Source organism: Vicia villosa, linkage group LG4 (assembly GCF_029867415.1).
Source record: "Vicia villosa cultivar HV-30 ecotype Madison, WI linkage group LG4, Vvil1.0, whole genome shotgun sequence".
Classification (NCBI taxonomy): domain Eukaryota; kingdom Viridiplantae; phylum Streptophyta; class Magnoliopsida; order Fabales; family Fabaceae; genus Vicia; species Vicia villosa.
In genome coordinates, this window is record NC_081183.1 from 53,022,438 (window position 1) to 53,042,885 (window position 20,448).

At 36.9% G+C, this 20,448-nt stretch overlaps 1 long non-coding RNA gene across 1 annotated transcript in view; it reads left to right on the top strand.

Moving 5' to 3' along the window:
• Positions 1-18,051, top strand: part of LOC131594811 (uncharacterized) — a 37,420-nt gene extending 19,369 nt beyond the window's left edge. The window contains exons 3-4 of the long non-coding RNA XR_009281541.1: positions 17,463-17,570; positions 17,784-18,051. This is a non-coding gene — a long non-coding RNA (uncharacterized LOC131594811). The remainder of the gene's footprint in view (positions 1-17,462; positions 17,571-17,783) is intronic.
• Positions 18,052-20,448: the final 2,397 nt, after the last annotated feature.

Here is a 20,448-nt window from a genome sequence, read left to right on the forward strand (position 1 = left end):
ATCGTGTCGGTACTGTTCGTAGTAACCGAATTAGATATTTTGTCGTGTCAGTACCGTTCGTAGTAGCTGAATTAGACTGGGAAAGTCAGTGATCGTGTCTACACCGTTCGTGATGATAGAATTAGATCTCTGAGAGTTGATCGTGTCAGTACCGTTCGTAGTAACCGAATTAGATCTTAGAAGCAGTTGATCGTGTCCACACCGTTTGTGATGATGGAATTAGATCTTGAGGAGATAATCGCGTCTACATCGTTCGTGATGGTAGAATTAGATTCTCTTGTCGTGTCAGCACCGTTCGTAGTAACTGAATTAGACTTAGTTGGTCATTGATCGTGTCTACACCGTTCGTGATGATAGAATTAGATCTCTGAGCGTTGACCGTGTCAGTACCGTTCGTAGTAACCGAATTAGATCTTTTGTCGTGTCAGTACTGTTCGTAGTAGCTGAATTAGACTTTGAAAGTGATCGTGTCATTACCGTTCGTGGTAAATGAATTAGATCTTCGAGCGTTGATCGTGTCAGTACCATTCGTAGTAGCTGAATTAGATCTTGGAAAGTTGGAGATTTCGTTCATTTGTCGGTACCTGTATTCTGAAAAAGGTAAGGTTAATCTTTATGCAATGTCATGATGCATGAGTTATGTAATGAATCCCTCAAAATAAATGAGAGCTTTTGCATGTTATGTATGAGGTAATGTATGCAGTGTATGAATATGTTTATGACATATGATATGTGAATATGATTTATGTTGTCTTTGATTAAGTAAGTAGATCTTTATGTCCTTGTAATTGTACTGTCTGATCTTGTCTTGAAGATGCTCAGCTGGGAATTTATGATTGGAGATGATCAGTGACTTGATGTTCCCTGATTGGTGATAAAGATATTTGATAAATCATGTTGGAGGAGAGCGACAGTGTTGAAGATGTAAACTCTGTTGGGCAACCATGTCTTTATCGGGAGCGTTTGAAGATATCTTCTTAATGATTACTCTGTGGGGATATGATCTTGTGAACCCGGCTTTGTGGGGAGACATGGGTGAAAGTTGCCCCTAGCATTATAGTACCTGCTATTCCTGGATTTAGGACATGTCACTGAATGTTGATCAAGATGTCAAACTGGACTTGCATAGGTTTGCCCCCGCTAGTAAGAGCTTTGGAAAGATTCGCCTCACGAGGACTTTATGAGATGTGCGCTATGGGCGACATGCCCTTAGTAATCGTAAACTCAGGATGATGCCCCTGATTATTTTGGCATCCTGAGAGATTCTCAGAATCTTGACTTGATTGCCTCAGTTTGATCAAGAACATAGCTTGAAACCCACTTGAGATGTATGCCTTTGATTGTTTGGCTTTTGAGATATTCTTGGAATCTTGACTTGATTGCCCCAGATTGTTTGGACAAATAGTTTGAAACCCACTTGGGGTGTATGCCTTTGATTGTTTGGCTTTTGAGAGATTCTTCGAATCTTGACTTGATTGCCCCAGATTGATCGGGAGATAATTTGAAATCCACTTGGGATGTATGCCTTTGACTTTTTGGCCTTTGAGAGATTCTTCGAATCCTGACTTGATTGCCCCAGATTGATTGGGCAAAGCGTGCCATGCCCTTTGTATACGTAGGAGACATTGCTTCTCGGAGTAATTTTGTCTGTCGGGATAACTTTCAGTCGTTAGTTGTACCCTGTGCAAGTTCTTTCTGATGCTAACATTTGAAATTATGTAGCAGAATATGTTTAATAATGAATTCATGAGATGCAATGCATACGTCTGTCTTGAATATTTGAAAAACATTAAAACAAGAGATGTAAAGGCGCGATTTTTGTAAAAAAATGATATTTGTAATAATGTGATGTTTGTAAAAACAGGATATCAACTTAACATTTGTAGTAAACCTTAAGGAGTCGGGATACTCTTTTTTGGTGACAGTATGCTTTCGAACTAACCATGCTTCAGTTAGGACTTTCAAGGGTTGTAACGTGGCTTGGTTCACGGTTTAAGAAACAAAGGATAAAGGCTCGAAATTTGATTGTATCCACCCCTCTTCGTGATGATCTTCAATCCTAAGCTCAATTGATTCGACTTATGCATTCAGGTTCCAAGAGACTTTTGGATTTGCACCTTTGATGATGATGGTTCACAAGCAGGGAGAACTTTTGAGATGGCAGTCACTTCTTCCTTTTGGTAGTCACAACTTTGAGTTGTTCAAGAATTTATTGACTTCTCTCTTTTTTTTTTCATCTTTTTGATATCCCTAACTTTTGCCTGAACTGTCTATTTTGAGCTTACAGTCAGCGGGATGCCTTGATTTTTTTTGCCTAAGTCACCTTTTTGGTTTTTTGACTTAGCAGACTTTTCTTTGTATATATGTTTTTTCATTTTTTCTTTTTTGAAAGATATTGACTGCCTCGCTTAATGATTGATGAACCATCATTGGCTTTTGATTGACACCTCCAACACTTCTTTGATGTGTGCGAATGAACGCTTGTGATTGAGACCTTTGTTGAAAGGTGTACTGAATGATTCTCTTAAAATAGAATGCACAGCCAAATTAACTGAGAACTACCCTGCCCCAGGTCATGATCAAGGGTTTTAATTAGTACAAGAAAAGAAACTTCTACTTCTTAGGCCCAAAGGGGTTAACGAGGGATTAACATCCTTATATCTCCACTGTTTAGGAATTGAAACAATGCCTGTACATCGTCAGCATAGTCCGCTCAAAAGCATACTGTATGAGGTTGCGGTATCGTTTTCGTCATCCTCCCTAAAAAAGTATACATCTTTAGCAGGAGTTGAGTATCATAAAACATATGCAAAGTAGAGACATATTTTAAAATGAGTGATAGCGAAATAATTTATTCAAGACAAATATATGCAATGCACTAATGATGATTATTAAAACAGATAATGTCTATCATGAGTCAAATGTTTAAACAAACAGAAAAGAAACTTGCAAATGAAAGTAGATCTAATGATCCAAAAGTTTGTCCGTCTAGACGTCAATCAGTCTTGTCATGACTTAGGCATAGGAGCGGTGATCACCACAGGGGTTTTAGGAGAGTTGGATTTGATTTCTCCGTCATTGATCAGATCTTGAATCTTATTCTTTAATGCCCAACAATTGTTTGTGTAATGTCCAAGAATGTTGGAATGGTACGCGCACCTTGCATTGGGATTATAGTCAGGAATGTAGGTGTTAGAATTCGTAGGAGCATCCCTCAGAGTAATCAATCTGATCTTCAACAGATGTTGTAATGTTTGAGCCGACAACATATTGATTTTGGTGAATTGACGCTTAGGTGCATCTGGCTCGCGTCGTTGTTGTAGAACTGGTGTAGAGATTCAGGGTATCCGAGGTTCGAGCTTCCGGAATGTGTATTTGATTGGAATGTTTCAGAAGTCTGGGGGTCAAGCTTCCAGAATGTTCATCTGATTGGAACTTTCAGAATGTTCGGGGTTCGAGCTTCCGGAATGTATATCTGACATAGGACATCAGAACGAGTCATTCATTAGACCATATCCGTTAGAATGTCAGAACGAGTCCTACATTGGACTATATCTGTTGAGGAATGTCAGAACGAGTCCTACATTGGACTATATCTGTTGGAATGTCAGAACGAGTCATACATTAGACCATATCTGACCGAAGATACCGGAACGGATCATATATTAGACCATATCTGATAGAGAATGCTTGCTTGTTAGAGTCGATGAGTTATTTTGACGAAGTTTTGGAATGTAAAAAGGGCTTGTCAGAATGAATCTCCAGCTCGATTATATCTGAGAGGAATGATTGTCGAGGAGGAACCTGAAAACAAAGTTAGAAATATGCAATGTCATGAATGCAAATGAAATGTTTTCAAGGATCTTTAAGGAATTTAGTTAGCAACATTAGAAAATAATTTGGTCGCATCTTTGTCTGAAGAAATCTGAACTTTGTCTTTGAATGTCTTTCTTTGAGAATCAAGCTCACCATATCGAGTGGGTCATCGCCTCTGATTCGAGATACTTCTGAATTTAAATGTACATGGCTAGAGGAAAATAAATCCTCTTGCCCCTTGATAGGTATCGAATTTATGAATTGGAAGGTATGTGGCCAGAGGAAAATAAATCCTCTTGCCCCTTGATAGGGATTCAGTCTTTGATAAGGGCACCTGAAACTGTGCGCCCTAAATCCCTAAGATCCTTGAAAGGGTTAGTTAATTATGTTATGCTTATGATGTCATGATGTCATGAATGTTAGGCGAATGCAATTCATTAGGCATGGTATGAGATAGTAAGGGTAAACAAGTCCTTTAACAAAACCTGCAAAGAACGAAGGTTAGTAGCAAACACAAACAAGTCACACAAGTCACACAATTTTTGGCTTAAGGCTTGCATGGAGTTTAGATCAGGTGTCCTTCCCAAGGGCATTTCTATGGATAAGGAGATTTCAGCAACAGGTTCTACAAGTTATCCAGAATTGTAAGCCCTTCTAAAGCACCCTCGGACATGATGCATTTGCACCATGCAATGATACTTTGAGAAAGAACCTATCTGAATTGTAGCATCGGGTAGCGACTAGTTCTTAACATTTGTCAAGAGTAATCCCCCCACTACGTTCCTAAAGGCCAGGATGGGTTAAGGGTAACTAAAGGTCCTTGAGCTCCGGCGCACCCACAGACACATACATAGACCTCCCTCATTTGAGAAAGGTGTGCATATGCTATGGAGTCCTAACTCAAGCGTGAACTTCATATTGACTCATCTCCCACATATGTGAAAGAGGTCGCCATGACTATGCCACTCCTAATCTTAAGTGTACTTGAATCCGGGTATAGGATTTATCTTCCATTCAATACCCAAAACAATCTTGGAAAATAAAGCAAACAAACAAACAATAAAGTGATCCTAAACTCTAAGGTAACCCCTCTTTTATTCGAAAGCATCCCCAGCAGAGTCGCCAGTTCTGTAATACGGTGAACTGACTTTTTATCGATCGAAATGTCGCGGTAAGCAAGAGTCGCCACCGACTTTTATTTTATCCAAACAAATATTCGGAAAGGCAAAAAGAAACAGAAAAAAAAACCTTTTAAGAAATCTGAGTTCGGGGGGTAATTTATGCAAAGGGAAGGTGTAAGGCACCCTTCGCATCCATGGTTTTCCATGGGCTCTTAATTGCTTTGCTTGCTCGTTTGTTTAGAAAATGTAGATGAAAGATATAGGGACTTTAGCTTGTGAATAAGCGTTGCCCTTTTGAAAAATTACGAGAAAGAATATAATAAAAAGGTTTGAGCATTGCAAGGCAATTAGGGGCAATTACCTTAAACTCAGATAATAGGTCTCTTTTTGCCTTTCAGAATGAAAGGGTCTATCCTTGCCATAAGAGGGCAGGAAGCCTTTCGTTTGGAGGTTGAAGGGTCATCGAAGCATCCTTTGCCATAAGACTGTCCCATGCCATAGAAGGGCAGGTAGTCTAAGGCAAGGATCAGAATAAGCCTTATTCGTAGGCAGCCAGAAGATACCTCAGCCTTTTCGTAGGCAACTTCCGAGGGTCGAGGTCATTTGTGTATCGAAGGCAGCATCATTTAGGGTCGTGACCTTTTTATCGAGGCAACATGGCTGAGGTATCCTCGAATTCGAGGGACGTGGCTTATTCTGCAAAAACACAAAGGCAACAGGCAACAAGGCAACAAGGCAGCAGAGAGGTTACCCCAAAAGGGTGCGTGTGTGCAACAATCACGTGGTTAACTTCGATTACATTTATCTTGTAATTAGGTGATCTATGTTCAGTTCATGGTTTGCACTCCCTAAATTACTAACCACGCAGTTAATATAATATAACAGTTTTAAGTGCCTTCAAGGCCAAACAATACAACCAGGGAACAGTTACATAATAATACGGGGAAGGGAACAATGAAACCAGCGGATCCCTTAATAGGGTTTGACATAAGTAATAATAAAGACAGAGTTTAGGGTTACCAACGTAGCTTTGGCAGTCTGACAAACTTTTATCTTTGATGGATGAAGGTTGATGGGCAGAGGCTAGCCTTGAGGCATGAAGCATTGACACTGACCAGATTGTGATGAATCCTAAAAGATGGGCATAAAGAAAAAGGATGCAGTGAGTGTATGGCTGACTCATTGATATTTAAAAGTAAATCATAATTTATTTTATAGGACAAAAATAATATTTAAAATAATAATCAAATTAGGGACTTAGCTTTTGATCTGGCGTGGCGCGTAGGCGGACGAACCCTGATGGTAACCCTGAAAAGAATTGACATGAAGAAGAGAAATGTTAGTGCATTAACTGATTTAAACGTTAATTGATTATAAACCCTAAAAAGTTTACGAACCCTAAAGGGTTATTTAAGAAAACTTATTGTGACCCAAAAGGTTTATAAGGCCTAACAATGCGTTAGTGGAGAACACCTGCCTGAAGATTTTAAGGTTTATAAATGAATCAAGGTTAACAAAAACTTTAATTATTAATTTTCAATTAATTAATTAATTAAAAATATATACAAAAATAAAATTTTTTATTGTTTTAAAAATAATTATTGATAAAATTAAAAAACGAGTTTTCGATTAAAATAAATAACTATGAAATTATTATATATAAAAACTAATTTGGTTAAATAAATAAAAATAAATAAAAGAAAAAAAATTATACTAATAATAAAAAAAGAAAGGAATATATATAAAAAATTTCATGCAATTAAAATAAAAACAAAAAAAGAAACTTAGCTCAGATTGAGTGTTGTGCGCTCTTGAGAGTACATGGTGAGAAAGTGGCCAGCAAAATTGTTTGGCCAAAACAAGGTTAATGGCCAAAGGAAGTACCTGCAAACAAGGATAGTAATAATGTTAATAATAATGATAATAATAATAATAATAATAATAATAATAATAATAAGGGTTAGTAATGATAATAGTTACAATAATAAAATAAAAAATATTATAAAATAGGTTTGACCTCATATAATCTAAATTTTCCCAAAAAATAAAGAAAGGTTCATAAAGTTAGATTATGGCTAAAAGGGCAAAAATTCTCAAAAGTAAAAAAAAATAATTATGATTGTAAAAACATAAATTTAAACTAAAATGTAGCAACAATGACCAAAACAATGATTAAAAAAAAACAAGCCTCATGTATCATCATTGGCCAAAAAAATTGTAATTCTAGATAAAGTATTTGAAAAAGGTTTTTTAAAAAAAGAGAGTTGAAAGAAAATGTTTCGAAACATAAAGAGGATGTCAAAAACATAAGAATTTTGATAAAAGGTGGCCTCAAGTATCATCATTAGCCAAAAACTAAAGTTAGTATAAAAACATACATCAAGGGCCTCATATGATAATCATTGGCCAAAAGGTTTTGAAAACAAAAGGTTTATTTTTAGTTTTGATAAAAAGATTTAGAAAAAGATTTTTTCTTTAAAAAAGAAGAAGATGAGGCCTCATACGAAATCATTGGCCAAGAACTAAGCAAAAGAAGAACAAAAGATATTGAAGAAACTTGGTGAATTGTTTTGTAGGTAGGAATTAGGAATGAAGAATAAGGTTGAAGGTGTTAAAAAAAATAAGGGTTTAGTTGTGAGAGAGTAAATTGAGAAATTTGTAATTGTTAGTTTTATTTATATATCATGAATTAGGTTAGAAAAAATAATTATAGTAAAACTATGGACCAAATCAAAGCCCAAAAATCAATTTGTTTTAATTTTAATAAAAAATTAAATCAAACTAATTTAATAAGATTGACTTGTTCTCTAAGTTATAAAAAGTGCTAAAAATAGGACAAATAAGATTAAAAACTTTTTTTTTTGGATTTTTTTGAATATTTTATGATTTTTGATGATTTTTGACTAGAAAATACATAAAAGTGAAAATTTGACTATTTTAAAAAATGCATATTTAAATAGTGCGAAAATTAAAAATAAAATGATAAAAAAAATGATTTTTTGTGATTTTTTTAATAAAAATAAAATTAAAACTATAGTTAGAAAAAAAAGAAAAAAAAGTGTTAGAAGTGGGATTTGAACCCGAGACTTTGTACTTGCAAGCCTTACCTCCTTACCAACTATGTTATATTATTTGTTTGAAATAAAAGTCAATTGGAAGTGTATGAAGCATGAGAAAGCATTTTGCTATTTATTAAAATATAAATAATTTAAGAGTAAATTATTATATTTTAAAATAGACTTTAAATTGAATATTTATAAAATTCAAGACGTCAATGTGAATGACCTCAAAATTTTATAAAAAAAATCCAATTTTAAAATAATTTGAATATTTGAATATTGTGGGCAAATTTTGGGGTATGACACACAGGATTCCCAATCATGAAAATCCGAATAGCATTAACATCGACAAAGTTGTCAATGTTGGGAAAGAGTATCAAACCATAGATGAGCAAGGCCAAAAATGTCTCAAAAGCAATCATACTTCCTTTACTAGCCAACATAGAAGCCTTTCCAATCAAGAACTTGGAAGTCAACCCCCAAATTCCTCCTTTTTTGGTCATGTTTGCTTTCACATCTGATATTTTCAAATAAAGAAGCTCTGCTATCTCATCGACCTGAGGCTCTTTCTCCAAACCACTAAACGGTATGTCATCCGTAACGGGCAAACCAATCCAATAAGAATACTCCTCCAAAGTAGGCATAAGCTGATAATCAGGAAAGGTGAAACAATGATAAACCGGGTCATAAAACTGCACAAGAGTCTCAAGAATCCCCTTTTCCACTTTGGTCTTCAAAATAGAGATCAATTTCCCATAACGGCTTTTGAAGTTGTCAAGATTAGGAACCAAAGTTGCTAGCTCTTTCAATTCCTTTGCACTTGAATTTCTGAAAGTGTACTTCTTGATGCTTCTCTTTTGATCCATGGTACCTGTTATGTTTACAAAAAATGTCTCTAAGTTCCTTGAAAACCATTTGTGAATGTTATTTTTATGAATGCATGAATGCATGGTTTATGCATCAATCACAATCAAGAGCACACAGGATCACATCAAATCACACAAAAATCACACAGTCCAGGTTCAAAGGTTCGACGTCACGAGCATGGAGCCATGGGTCTACCCATCCCACAAGGAGTGATCTAGGGAGTTTTGTACCTGCCAGTCGGGTTCTACAAAGGTTCCCAGAGTTTTCAATCTTCTATCGGATATTACCGGCACGCACAATTGCTCATGGGCGCCAATAATATGCCTAAAAAGACCTCGTCTGAGCGTAGTATCGCATGACAACAAGCTCAAATTGGTACTTGATCTTGTTTCTGCACTACATCCTAAAAAGGCTTAGATTGGTTAAAAGGGTTCTAGGTCATTCAGCTTCTACGGACACTCACTATTGAAAGTAATAGCGTTATCACGATGGTTCGTAACAACCTCTACTACCTTCCATGAGGCCTCCACTGATTGGGGTTCCACCATATGACGCTCATGGTAAGGATTGCTCCTGACATGCGACTATTGGTCTTACCACCTCCTATCTCAAGTTACTCACCAAAGTTCGGGTTAGAACTTTATCTCACCACAGAGGAACCATCGAGCACCAAAAAGAAAAAAAAAGAAAATAAACAAACAAAGCACACAACAATATATACAGATAAAAACACAGATAAACAAAAATAGGCTTAACACACTTAAAAAACTGGGTCCCCAGCAGAGTCGCCATTTTTCTGTAGCGGGGAAAATCTGACATCGAAGCCATGGGATTGACTCGAATCAATATTCCGTTTTGAAATCGCCACCGCGCTTTATTTTTTCAAAGGAAAAGGGAAAAGAACGTAAAACCCAAAGTTTTGTTTTTAAAACAAGAAAGAGATCTCAGGTACGGGTGTTGATTATATGAGGGGAAGGTTTAAAGCACCCCTCATATCCGTGGTATTCCACGGGAACCTTTTTGAAAATCTGTGTTGTGTGTGTGTTAAAAACGGTTTGTTTTATTTTTAAAATAAGCTCGGCAAAGCGTTAAGCTTTGGGCCTACATACCTCCTCGGTGCAATGGAGAAGTCAGAGCTAATGTAGTTCCGCTTTTGGGAAAAACGTTTTTAAAACGAATAAACACTTTGTTGTCGTTAGAGAGAAATACTCAGCCATTGATCTTGAGCATGAGAACAAACAAGTTCTTTGCATCGCAAATGAAAGAAGGGCGCCAACTCGGATAAAATCAACGAGTATGCCACTAGCTCTCTCACGCGGAAAAGATCTCGTTATTATCAATCAATTTCAAAATCGTGGGGTATAACCACTCGTTTCGACAATTAACGGTGTCTAAACTTTTGAAGAAAAGCCAATAAGGGCGAAAGATATTTTTAAGAAAAGGTTTTGAAAAGGTTTGCAAACATAAGAATATTTTGGAAAAAGGGAGAAGATTTTGAAAATTTAAGAATGGGAGGAGATGAAGAGGCTAACCTAATGCATAAAATAAAAGCTAAGGAAAGAAACGGTCTAACCAAATAAGAAGCCAACACTTGACATTAAGAGCCAAGGTAGTTTTCCCTTCCCTTTGGATTTATCAATACCAACACATTAACACTTGGGGATCCAGATGAACTTATTGTCTTAGCACCATTTTTCATTAAGCACATTAAGATTCTGACGAAAATCGGGCAGAGTAACGGCTGTTTTCGGGTAAAATCCTTATATCAGTGCCTTGGAATTAACCATCAAGGGCTTTCAAGGAAATACCTGCACACATAAACATACAACAGAACAATGCCAGACAGACAGAACAATCACAGGATAGCAATAGAATGAGTCCAGAGGTACTAGGTCCATAAGTCCGAATCTCCAAAGCGCTAGGGATAGTAACTGATAGTCCAAAGAGAGCCTTATGTATTTTTTAGATTTTTGTTATTTATTAGTGTTTTAGCGAAAAAATAAAGTATGGTCCAAGTGGACAAAAGAAAAATAACAGAAGCATAAACATATGTCCAAGTGGACAAAGAGAAAATGACGGAATTATAAACGTCCAAATGGACAAAGAGAAAATGGCGGAAGGTAAATATGATGAAATGATAAAGTAAAGCGATAAGGCGAGAAATATAAAGAGCGGTAATATAAAGAGCGATAATATAAAAGGTGCGGAAATTAAAGTTAGTTGTTAAATGTTAAAGATAACCATCTTGAAACTTGTCAAGTATGTTATCAAAGTTAGTAGGAAGATCTATGGTGAGTGAATGATGTACTCGGATTTAAAGTCAATGGGGCTTATCAGAAGCTTGATGAAATCATAGCGACTACACGATAAAAACCTCCACAAGTCTTAAATCAACCGCATACAATTCTCTTCCACGTTTGATCTTTTTATCGAGTCGGGACAAATGTAGGAGAACTCTCCATGTATCAAGATTATTAATCAAAAGAAATAAGAAGGAGAAGAAGAAATGATCTAGCCTTTATCAAGAATCCATAGAATTCTCAAGATATTAAGACTTTCATCGATCAAAAGCAAATATGATGAAAAGATAATAAGGAAAATAAATTGATCTAGTCTTCATCAAGAATCCATAGAATTCTCAAGATATTAAGACTTTCATCGATCAAAAGAAAGATAAGATGAAATTAAGAATGAAAACAAATTGATCTAGTCTTCATCAAGAATCCATAGAATTCTCAAGATGTTAAGACTTTCATCGATCAAAAGAAAGATAAGATGAAATTAAGAATGAAAACAAATTGATCTAGTCTTCATCAAGAATCCATAGAATTCTCAAGATGTTAAGACTTTCATCGATCAAAAGAAAGATAAGATGAAAATAAGAATGAAAACATAAAAGATAATCAACTCACACTATCATTAATATCATTCATCTAATATTATGGATTAGGTCATTTCAAACCTATCAACATCCTAGATCCAATGATATTAATGAAGTGGAGGAAGTAGGAAACCAAAACAAGCATAAAAAAGGCAAAAAACCACATTCTGCCAGCAGGAAATCGATTTCATGCAGAGGGAAATCGATTTCCATAGTGCAGTTTTCAAAAAAAAAAAGTCACGCTCAGCAGGAAATCGATTTGAGCCTTATGGAAATCGATTTGACCAGTGTAAAAATCAGCAAAAACAGCATTTAGAGGCATAAAACTTGACTTGAACAAACATACAAACACCTTATGATCACACATCAATTGGAGCACGAATTTTCCATCAAATCAACAACAAATAGCACCAATATAGCATCAAAGATGCATTGAACACAAACCACAAAGGATCTACATCATGATACACAAAAAATGATGAAGAAAATTTACCAAATCTTGCACAAACTTGGATCTACTTCAAGAATCAACAACACAAATCTTGATCTCTCAACAATTGAAGAAAAAAGAGTGAAATGGATGGTGGCTTAGCTCAAAGTTTGTGAGGTTCAAGGTGTAACTCACAAACTTTATGAAAGAATAAGAGCTTTGGTGAATTTGGTAGGAATGAGGAGAGAAATTGCAAGAGGTTTTTTGGCTCTCAAAAGCTTCAGAAATGAGAGAGTAGTGGGCTCTATTTATAGGATGAGAGCAAGAGTAGTGGTAATTTGGTCTTTTTGCATTTGGTAATTAGCTTGTGTTTAATTGGTGATTAAAATGGCAATTAAATGGTAAAAAGTGGTAAAATGGGGTTTAAGTGGGTTTAATGAAGAGAATTATTTTGATGAGGTGGAAAATTGGTGAAATGACAAAGATGGTCAAAGAAAATAGGTGTCAAAATCAAATCAAGCTTCCCTCTCTATTTTTTTTGAATTTCGCCTGAAGGAAATCGATTTCCCCAGGAGTGAAATCGATTTCACTCTGTTCCAGAAGAGAATTTGGCGCAAAATACACTAGGGAAATCGATTTACCCAGGAGGGAAATCGATTTCATGCTGTCCAGAATGTGATTTTGTTGAAGATTGCTGCAGGGAAATCGATTTACCCAGTAGGGAAATCGATTTCATCAGTCAAAAATGTGAAAAATGCCTTGCTTATTGCATGTCTTGGCTTGGTACCTACAAAACAAAAGCCTACAAAGAAACAAAGCAATATTTTTGGTATTTGGGTTAGTATAATATGCATAAAAGATAAACAATCATTGGTGCTTGATGGTCCCTCTCATTGATGAGGTGAGTGCAACACCATAAACAAACTTCCAAGTGAAGCTCTTGATTAGTGATTGGGATATGAATGATATAGGATCTTAGGGTCAAAAATTGGGGTATGACAGCTCCTTTCATGATTCACTGGATTCTTTGCTAACTCAATTGCTGATTTGTTGTCCACTTGTATTACTGTTGCACCTTCCTGTTTTAGCTCCATTTTACTCAACAATCTTCTAAGCCATATTCCATGACAAACGCACCAAGATGCTGCTATGTATTCAGCTTCACATGTCGAGAGTGTTACAATCGGCTGTTTCTTTGAAATCCATGTAAAAGCGGTATTTCCCATAAAGAACACATATCCTGAGGTGCTTTTCCGATCGTCTACATCTCCGCACCAATCGCTGTCAGAATAACCAATCAACTTGTAATCTTCTGCTCTTGAATAAAACATTCCAAGTGACACAGTTCCTTGGATGTATCGAAGAATTCTTTTCAATGCCTTCCAATGTGTATAGACTGGTTCCTCCATGAAACGACTTACAATTCCGACACTAAGCGAAAGATCTGGCCTTGTACATGTGAGATATCGAAGACTTCCTACCAAACTTCGATATTTGCTTGCTTCGATGCGTTCTCCTCCATCAAATTTTGACAACTTTGCACCTGGTTCCATTGGCGTCGAAATTGGATTACAATTTTCCATCTTATATTTTTTCAAGATTTCTTTTGCATATTTCTCCTGTGAAATAAAAATTCCTGTTTCTTCTTGTCGAACCTCCAGACCAAGAAAGAATTTCATCAGACCTAAGTCTGTCATCTCGAATTCACGTGTCATTGTACCCTTGAATTCTTCTATCATCTGACTGTTGTTACTCAAGAAAATTAGATCATCGACATAGAGAGCAAAGAGTAACAAGTTACCTCCATTCTTCTTTACATACAGAGCATGTTCGTAAGGACATTACTTGAAACTGTTCTCTTTGAAGTATGTGTCGATGCGTGTATTCCATGCTCGCGGTGCTTGCTTCAACCCATAAAGCGCCTTTTTCAACTTTAACACTTTTACTTCTTTTCCAACTTTCATGTATCCGGGTGGTTGTTCGATGTAAACTTCTTCTTCGAGCACACCATTTAGAAATGCGGTCTTGACATCCATTTGAAATATCGGCCATTTAAATTGAGCAGCTTGTGAGATAAGTAATCAAATTGTCTCCATTCTTGAAACAGGAGCAAATACTTCGTCATAATCAATTCCAGCTTTCTGTTTGTATCCCTTCGCAACAAGCCGCGCTTTATACCGTTCTATTTCGCCTTGAGCATTCATCTTTTTCTTGAACACCCACTTCACACCGATGGGTTGACTTCCTTTTGGTAATTCTGCTAGTTCCCATGTGTTGTTGCGTTCAATGGCCTTGATCTCTTCGTTCATGGCAGTTTTCCATTTTTCGTCTCGCATCGCCTCTTCGAGGCTAATGTTTTCGGTATCTGCCAAAAGACATACAAGATGCACCTCTTCTGTTGTATCATACAAATCCTGCAGACTTTGCATTCTGGGTTGTACAGGTTCATCTTCATTGTCAGAATCTTCAAGTTCTGTTGAATTTCTTATTGGTACAGCGACTGATGTTTCTCCAACTTCGACGATAACTTCTGTCGAATTATTCCAGTCCCACTTGCTCATTTTGTTTACTCGAACATCTCTACTCACTATCACCTTCTTGCTTATGGGATCAAACAACCTGTACCCTTTTGTCTTCTCATCATATCCAATGAATATGTATTTCTGACTTTTGTCTTCAAGTTTTGTTCTTCGTTGATCCGGTACGTGTGCATAAGCCACACTACCAAATACTTTAAAATGAGAAACTGTTGGCTTTTGTCCGCTCCATGCTTCTTGTGGTGTTTGATCTTCTAACTTTGAATGTGGACATCGATTCTGAACATAAATGGCACATTGTACAGCTTCTGCCCAAAATTCCTTTGACATGTTCTTGCTTTTAAGCATTGATCGAACCATGTCGAGAACTGTTCGATTCTTCCTTTCAGCCACACCGTTTTGTTGAGGTGAATATGGTGCAGTTAGAAATCTCCTTATGCCCTGCTCTTCACAATACTTCATAAAGGCTGTCGAAGTATACTCACCACCTCTGTCAGATCGAACCGCTTTGATGTGTCTGTCAGTTGCCTTCTCCACCATCACTTTGAACTTTTTGAACACCTTGAATGCTTCAGATTTTTATTTCAAGAAATAAACCCAGGTCTTTCGTGAGAAATCGTCGATAAATGAAATGAAATACCTTTTTCCACTGAAAGATTCTGGAGTGATTGGCCCACATATGTCGGTGTGAATCAGTTCGAGAATGTGTTTAGATTGATATTCTGCCTTCTTTTGAAATGAGGTTCTGGTTTGTTTGCTAAGCACACACTCTTCACAAAACTTTTCTTCATAGTCCATGTCTGGTAGCCCGTGCACCATGTTCCTCTTTGCTAACCTTCTCAGACCAGCATGATGTAGATGACCAAAACGTAGATGCCACAACGACGCTTTGTCTTCAACATTGACTTGCAAACATTTTCCTCGAACGCTTCTCAAGTTCAGTTTGTACATTCGGTTTTCCCCCTTTTCGACTTGAGCAACCAGATGCCCTAGCTTGTCCTTCAAGTGTAATATCCGATCTTTCATGAATATCGAATAACCTTTTTCTGTTAGTTGCCCCAAACTCAAAATATTTGTCTTGAGATCTGGTACATAGTACACATCTTGGATTAACCCAGTCAAGTCATCCTTCTGCAAGTAACAAATCGTACCTTTGCCTTCGACCTTCACTTTCGATGCATCTCCGAAAGACACATGACCATCTTCAATCTTTTGCATTTCTTCAAATAGGTGTTTGTGACCACACATATGATTACTTGCCCCTGAGTCAAGATACCACATATTATCATTATTCGCGTCTACTTCTTTTTGAGTCATCAGCAGAAAGCCTTCATTCGCTTCGGCTTCCAAAGCTAGATTGGTTGTTTCTTCTACCTTCTTTTCGACTCGACAATCTTTTGCAAGATGTCCCACTTTATCACAGTTATAGCATTTGTAGGAGTTACAATCCTTTGCATAATGACCATGTTTGTTACACTTGTAACATTCTATGTTGGAGTAGTTCGACCGACCACCTCTTTGACCACGTCCTCTGCCACGCCAATTCTGCTGGCTTGACTGTCCTCTCTCGAAGTTGCTGCCTCGACCACTGTCACGACCTCCACGGCCACGTCCTCTTCCTCGAAAGTTTTGAGAAAAGAGCACCTTTTCGTCTTTGGTGGACTCCTTGGTCTGAACTGCTTCGTCGTTTGTCTCCTCCTTCTTTTTGATCTTACGTTGTTCGTGTGCCTCGAGAGAACCAGCTAGCTCTTCGACTGTGAGCGTTGCAAGGTCCTTCGACTCTTCTATCGCGCACACAACATTCTCAAAGTTATCGGTTAAAGATCTGAGAATCTTTTCGACAATACGACCATCGGTCATCGTTTCTCCATTACGATTGAGTTTATTCACCACTGTTTGCAAACACGTGATGTATTCTGATACAGTTTCCGACTCCTTCATCTTCATTCTCTCCAATTCTCCTCGAAGAGTTTGAAGACGAACTTGCTTGACTCGGTCAGCTCCTTTGTATACTTTTTCTAACGTGTCCCATGCTTGTTTCGAAGTCGTTGCACCTGCAATCTTTTCAAAGCCTGATTCATCAACAGCTCGGAACAAGATGTACAGTGCCGTCTTATCCTTCGAACGCGTCTCTTTCAACGCCTTGGTTTGAGCCGCTGTATACCCTCCGGTATTATCTGGTTCTATGAAACCAGTTTCGACTGTCTCCCACGAATCTAGAGATCCAAGAAGAGCTTTCATTTGGATACTCCAATTTTCGTAATTCACCTTCGTTAATCGTGGTAGCGGCATTTGACTCATCGTATTCGCCATTAGCTCTGATGCCAATTTGTAAAAAACTGACTGCTACTTCTATTCTGCAGTTGTAACAATTTTGGACACTTTTAACACTATACTTCCACTGGTGGAAGACTTTCTTTAAAACTGCACAGAACACTTTTTACACTATACTTCCACTGGTGGATATCTTACTTTAAAACTGCACTTTTTACTTCCTTGTTGAAAATGAAAATACAAACAAGTCTTATATAGACCTAAAAGACTTCTGCTATACTAGGAAATTAAAACAAATAAATACTCTTAATATGCCATTATCTCTTGGCTTTTCCAGTACAAAACTCTTGGCCTTTCAACTACAAGAGACTCTTTATTTTTCACAAACTTATCAATAAAAACACACTTACTAACATTAAAGTTTATTCAACAGTTTAATGGTGCTGAACCGGTTCTGAACATTCTGTTTTTGGACAGGGGAACTCTGGTTTAGTAATTTGTGTAGATAGGTCTGAAATGTAACTCATGGAGCTTCAAAGTTTAGAAGACCATGGAATGGCTCTTGGTATTGGTGTGAAAAATATGGTATGGTTCTGTTTTATCTTTGAAACAGGGACTGCTTCTGATAGGTAGATTAGTATACACTTGCATTATCATCAAGGGAATGTGTGGCTGATTATAGGATTAATAATCTAGACTTTTTGCAATATGTAGGTTTATAACTGAATAACTGAATTATTGAAGGGTTAGGAACTGTCTTGGAGTATTATTTGTAATGATTTTTGTATGATGTTGCAGGTTCTGGCTTAGCTTGAAATGTGGGGCATGAGGATATGAAAGCTTGGAATGGATGTGTTTGGGATGGATCATGTGCATAGTGAAAAGCTTGAAACCTGAGTTGTTGAATTTGTAACATATACTTAGGTGGCTGCAGCAAGAATGTGAACTTGAATTGAAATATTTTGGTATATATGGAGTTAAACATGTATTAACTCATGGAATAGCCTTAGGAAATTTATATAAGTCTTGATAATGATATTGTAATGAACTTTGGATTCTTGACCAAGTAGTTCTCATCTCTTTTATGTTTTTTTCTTCTTAAAAATCGAGAGGAACTTCTGAATCTTGATGTAATTTTGACTCCTAGAGGGATCTTTTCTTCTTTTTTTTTTGAATAATAAAGAATGAGATTATGCATATCACCTTGAATGCAATTTGGATGACTTGAATCATAGATGAATCCCGCCGTTTGATAGAATTTTCTTGAAAATATGACTGATGTTCGTACAAATCTTGATGAGGACCTTCAAATAAATTGTATACTTTTCATAGTTCCATAATAATTAGGACGCTCCTGATCGAATAATAATTTGTTCTTGAAGTGACTTTAATATGCATAAGACCTTAATGTGATGTATCATAAGATGGATAAACTCATCATCTTATTACACAAACCGTGAGTCACTTCCTGTATCTTAATCAACTTTAGGAACTCCCCTTGAATTGATGAAAGATAGAATAGGAAAAATATAGTCAGAGAATATCACAACACAACTTGTTCAGATGATGACCACAAATACGTGAATATTTACAAAGAGCCTCATATGAATCCTTACATCCATGATTCTTGCTCTCATTTTCCAATTATTGATAAATGCATGATTTTACTGATGACCTGATGAGATGATAATGCAGATGAAATGGGACAGCCTAAGCCAATTAAAAATGGAATTAGATGGGCAAATTTTGGAGTGCAACATTCTCCAATCCTAAAGTTCGTTTAATCCAATGAATGTGTTTCCTTTGCAAGAGAATTTTTTCAGTTCCGATGATGAGCGGAAGCATTAGTGAAGATCCAAGCACTGATGAAAAATATTGCAGAGATCCAATCATTGATGGGAAGTTTCGATAATTTAGTAGTCACAAGATTATCCTTTGTTTTTTGCTTTTGTTTTGTTTTTATCCCTTATTTTTGCATGGGCCAATTCTTTAGAATTTTGTCCATCGGGATGCCCTGATTTTTACCTAAGTCAATTTTTTTTTTCTTTATGGAGTTTTCCATCTGACTTAGCGGGCCGCTTTGTTTTAAATTCTTTTTTACTTTTTGGATTTTGAATAATGTGACTGCCATGTTGACTTTAGTTTGTAAACTTTGATGCTTCCTCGATCTCGAATGATGTATTGAGGAAGAAGATGTTGTGAATGTTATCTCCATTGCTTCCTCAATCTTTGATGAACGCGAGGAAGAAGATATGCTTGAACCTTTGTTTTGCTTGACTGATTCTCTTGACCACAAAATACACCATTGAATTAATCGAAATCTACCCTGCCCCTGGTTGAAATTAAGGTTTATTTGAAAAATAGAAACAAACTCCAACTCCTGGCTCGAGGGGGTTGACTACGGATTATCTCCTTATTTCTCCACTCTTTAGGGATTGAAACAATACCTTACCTCATCAGCTCGGTCTTACCTTGAAAGCATATGTTTAGCAAAATTTAGGTATTTGTATTTCGTTATTCTCCTTTAAGTTTGTTAATAATTGAAAGTGGCAAATTGAAATAGAATCGAAGAGTTAAAATGGAAAGTCGTAGTAATGCAAGAGCGAAGGGAATGAATCATTTTCAAAACATGCATGATTATTTTATGAGAATTGTAAGTTGGAAGGTACAACGCTTATACATGGTAACACTTAGAGATCGTAGGGGTTGCAATTTTGACATGATAAACACCTATTAATACTAGGGACAGTCTCCTTTGTTAATCCAATGACTTTGTTTTACTTCTTAGTTTCGTGACTGACTTGTAGAATTAAAGGGTGACCTCTAACTCTCCTTGGGCATACCAATTTTATTCGTTGGGCAATTGATCTTAGCGTAGGGGAATCTTCGATGAGAACAGAATCTGAGGCGAAGACACAAGCAGTCGTCTTTCGTATGTATATGCGTAAATGATATCTGAGGCGTGTAAGTCTTCCTCGTGGCATTGGATAGTCTTCTTAGCGGAGTGTGAGTATGACCAATCCTTCGAAGGACCAAATCCTGACATAAATCTTAGCGGCGGGTTTTCGTCACCCGGAACTTCATGAGTTTCCTTAGACTGAACATCTTTTTCCTTTTCTTGTTTGTTCATAAGATCCTTCGTAAATCTCAACATCCGAGTCGTAGGCGTAGGCAGGCACGTAGCTTGTACAGTGAAGGGCGTCCTTTCCTTCTTGTAGAACCAAGCTCATTTGAATCTCCAATAGTTAATTCTCCTCTCTCCATATTTCAGGACCTTTCTCGAGTTTCTTCGCGAATCTCGGGAAATCAGCTAGCATAGCAAGGATGGATAAGGGCGCATGTAGAAATGTATGTGCAAACTTATGAATGTATGAAAATGAAAATGCGGATGCATGGGTATGCAGAAGACTCCTTTTTTTCCAGTGTATGTTAGACCTCCTTATGTGCAATGCAATGCAGACGT